This window comes from Petaurus breviceps, unplaced genomic scaffold (assembly GCF_028583685.1).
Source record: "Petaurus breviceps papuanus isolate PSGF00001 unplaced genomic scaffold, PetGlider_PUasm1.0 118, whole genome shotgun sequence".
Lineage (NCBI taxonomy): Eukaryota > Metazoa > Chordata > Mammalia > Diprotodontia > Petauridae > Petaurus > Petaurus breviceps.
Genome location: NW_027185616.1, coordinates 3893714 through 3898521, shown reverse-complemented (window position 1 = coordinate 3898521; position 4808 = coordinate 3893714).

Below are 4808 nucleotides of genomic sequence, written 5' to 3'. Positions count from 1 at the left end.
AATGGAGAAATGCTGAACAAGTTGTAGTCTATGATTGTGATGGAATACTAAAAACATGAAAGACTTTCAAGGAATATTGAAGAGCATAATGAGCAGAACCAAGAGAACACTGTATACAGTAACAGCAAAATTGTTTTAAGAACAACTTTGAGTGAATAGTTTGACTATTATAAATACCCCAAAGTATAGAGGACATAGGAAGAAAGACACTATTTGTATCCTGAGAAAGAATTGATGAATAGTATTATGTAGAATAATTTTACGTGTGTGTGTGTGTGTGTGTGTACACATACATACAGACCTATTTGTGTCTAATGGTAGCCATCTCTAAGGTGGGGGGAGAGGGAAGGAAAAAAAGAAAAAAATACTCATGATAATTTTGTTGTATATTTAGCAAATTAGTAGCGATTTAGTTGTATATATATATATGTGTGTGTGTGTGTGTGTGTGTATTTGTTGTATATTTAGCAAAGTGTGCATAGTAGATTTATAGTTTCATGTGCAATCATCTTTTTTATTATACTATATTATGGAAATGCTTGTTTTATTCCATAAATTAAAAATAAAAAATGTGCATGTTAAAAGTAATGGATCTTTGGAAAAACAAAACCAGATATAGACTTATCTGGCACCCTTCTTTTTTTATTGGAGGGAGAAAGGCAGGGCAATTGGGGTTAAGTGACTTGCCCAAGGTCATACAGCTAGTACGTGTCAAGTGTTTAAGGCTGGATTTGAACTCAGGTCCTCCTGACTCCAGGGCCTGTTCTCTATTCACTTCACCACCTAGCTTCCCCTCTTGTACTCCTTACTCAGAAATGTCAAGTGAGAGGTAATACAAGGATATGTATACTTGCCAAAGGGGTTTGCCAGTGTTACAAAGGAGATTCAGTGTAGAGACCAAGTTGCAGAGGGATTCTTTATAGATGACAAGGCTCTTCATTTGCTCCCATTTGTGGATGACATTATGTGTCAAGCCCTCCAAATTTAGATCTGTAACATTTGAAAGAAGTTGGTCTATTTACACAGGAAAAAACTAATTGAGTGAAGAATGTCTATCATGGAGACTTTCGTATGAAGTTGGATAGATAATCTATAGAGTCAGTGTATATACTTAGGAAAGGCACTATAAGTAGAAGATGGATTGAGTACAGAACTGGAAATGAGAACAGAATGAATTGTTTTGGGCAATGGCAAAACAATTTTTTTCAAAGAAAAGACATTCAATAAAATAGCATGGTAAGGCTTGGAACAGAACGTTCTCCTCTCTACCTTCCCACTTGGATCAAGGGCACCCTTAGTTGTGCATGTAAGTACCATTGCCATGTTTCCCTGATAATAAGACCTATCCTGAAAATAAGCCCTCCCCTTACTGTGTAAGATTCCTCTAAAATAAGCCCTCCCCTGAAAATAAGCCCTATTGAGATTGCTACTGTAGTGAAGTTGATCCCCTGCGCTACACACTACATTACGGTACCCTCTGTATGCACCGTCCCTCCCCCGTCCCCCCCCCCCCCCCGTGAAACGCACGCCACACTCCGAGCTGCATCCAATCAGAGCTGCAGCAGTGAGCGCGTCATCCTGTTCTTCCCCAGTGATTTGTTTGCTGGTACATTTTTTTGTTCACATTTACCTGTTTATTAAAATTGCTGTCAATGTTCATTAAAATAAGCTCTCCCCTGAAAATAAGCCCTCTGGTGTTTTTCTGTAAAAAAAAAAAATAATAAGACAGTGTCTTATTATCGGGGAAACACGGTAGTAGAAGAGCAATCATACATAGGGATCATACAGGAGGATCCTATATGTGAGGAATACATGTGGGAGACAAATTTATAACTACCACACTACAAGATCACTGATGTTTTCTGGTTCTATCGTTACACTGTCTTTACTGGGATCACAATGGGTGTGGCATTTCAGCTAGAAGGAAGTCTGTTAGATACCTTGTTCTTCACGCTTCTATTTCTGATGACCTGTGGTGACTGCTGTGCTGGTAGTCTCTACTGCTCTGCTGGTCTTGTTGAATTTGGGGTACATTCTTCTACTGATGTCATAGCATCTCTGTGCATGATGTTATTCTGTTGGCCCTTTATTCTTAGTTGAATGTTGTCAATGGGTATATTGCTCTGCTGGTCCCAGAGACTTAAGATGAATATGGACTTGGTAGCTGCTAGTCAGCAAAAGAATTTTAATGACCCCAGGCTTTGCTCTGAAATCAAGGCCCATCTTTTAAAATTTTGTACCAATATTTTCCCAATGATTTTGTTTGACCTAGGATTATAGAACACTGAAATCCCTGAAGAACTGAAACTTAGCATCACCCAAAGGAAAATGGAAAGATGTGTGGTGGGCATGGACAGACTGCATCACATTGTAATCAAGGAATCATGAAGGAGAAGTTATGTAGAGAATATTATCAAAAATGTATCTGATTTTAAAAGAAGAGGACCTGGTCATACAGTAAGAGAGGGATAGCTGATGAATAAATTGTGTGTCTTTTTTACATTCTTACAATGGTAGTAGAACTTAAGAGACTCAGATGGAGTAGACCCTCTGTGGCAAACTTATGAGAGTGTATGAATAAGAATCTCATAAGATGGATAGGCCAGGATGGATTATGATCTATATATCACTGGAAAAAATGCTCATAGGGGGAGGTCGCCTATTCATTTATGTATGGGAGTTGGAATTCCCTGTAAAAGAAACTAGCAGAATTCACTCTTTAGATGGTGACACACCTCAGTACTCCAATGGAACTGTGGCATAGTAGAGAAGTCTGTCGTGTACCCTGGTGAGAAATGAAGACCCTATCCAATGGGAATGTTTTCCCCCTCACTCCAAAAGATGCAAATTGCAACCTGTTTATGAATGCCCATCTTGTGGAATTCTTGTACTTATCTTCCTTGAATTTTCCTTGGGAAGCAAATATTCAGCAATATTCTTGCTTACTTCATCTAGATTTTATGACATATTCATAGGGAAAAATACCATTAAAACTTTGCCCTGACAGTAAATGATAGGAGAAGAATCTAGCCCAGGTTTTCCTGAAACTCAGGCCAGTACTGTTTTCATGGTAAAGCATTGTCTTCCCTTCCTATTCTAACTGGAGCTGTTGTCATTAGTAATGAGGAATTAAAGTGGCTAATATGATTGTATGACAATTAGGAAAGATATTTTATTGTTCTATAATAAAACCTTCTAATTCAATATTAAAAGAGAAAAAAAAACCAGGACAACCACATGTAAGTTTCAGGGGCAGAGTTATTTTGCAGAGGTGTTCTTTGAAAGATGAAGCTCCCTAGCTTCCTTAGAGAAGCATATTCACCCTTTTATCAGATGAGATTAGGCTGGGTGCTATGGCATTTTGAAACAGCACATGAGCATAGTAAATGTGATTCAGTAAGGCAGCTTCCTGGAAAATATTTTCTTTCATTGAACTCTAATTAGGAATTTCTTTTATTATAATTCATACATACATACATACATACATACACACATATACACATACATACATACATAGATATTTCCCAAGAACTAAGATACAATAGACTAATTTGATTTGGATCTAACTTGTGCAATATGGAGGCTGAATTCTTTAGCATGTCTGAGACTACTCAGAAGGAATGATGAATTGTCATTCATCAAACATGTACACTGAGACTTACATAAAGGTCAGTTAGTTTTAGCACTAATGCCAAATCATCCACATCCTGCTTCAGTTTCTTAGTCCACTCTTGCAAGTAAAGCAAGACCTTCTAGGTGGTTCTCTAAGTCCAAGAGTTTAGCTTCTTTCCGTCACTACCTCCTCCATCCAGCTGATAACCAAATATTCACCTCTAGCTATGACTGCTCACCTAAATTCCAAATTCCTAAACATGAAGAGGGAAGAAGTACAAGATTTCTGTTTATTTTCTAGTTTTAAAGCTTATCAACCTATTTCTAGGTACCTAAATTATCTCCATATCAGCATACTGTTAACATGGAAAATATAGTGCTGGGATTTGAGTCAGGAAAGACCTTGGGTGATAATCCTGCCTTTAATACTAATTATATGATCATAAGTAAGTAATATAACATCCCTCAGTCTCACTTTTCAACTTAAGGTAATAAGGTTGAGGCTCAAATGGTATAATGTTAATAAAACACTATAAACCTCAAAGTGTTATACAAATGCCAGTCAGCAGCAGCAGCAGCACCATCACCATCACCATTATCATCTTGAACACCAGACTAAAAGTAAGGCGTTTAGTTTCTGAACCTTGTCACTAAAATGATGAATGACTTTTGGTAAGTCACTTCGCTTAATTCTGAGGTGCTCTCAGGACTTCTTTTTTTTCTAAAATGAGTGTATTGAACTAGATGAACTCTAAAGCCCTGATAATATTATTTGAAATAAGGAGTTGCATAGGAGTCAGACAATGGAGGACATCAAATATCAGACTGAAGGTTTTATGTTTTACTCTAAAGGCAATAGGGAGGCATTGAATGCTTTTGAGTAGGGCAAATGATATGACCATATCAGTGTCTTAGGAATCACAATTTGGCAGCTTTGTGAAGAATGAACTAGAGAAGGAAGATCATAGGATCATGGATTTAGAGTTGGAAGATGTCTTAGAGGATACATTAAACCACTTAGCTTCCTCTAGTCAGGGGTTCACCATTTTTATGTGTCATGGACCCTTTTTGGCAGTTTGGTTCAGTCTATGAACTTGTTATCAGAATAAGATTTTTAAATGTGTAAAATAAAATACATGAGATTACAAAGGAAACCAATTATTTTAAAAGTTATCTGTCTGTCTGTCTGTCTGTCT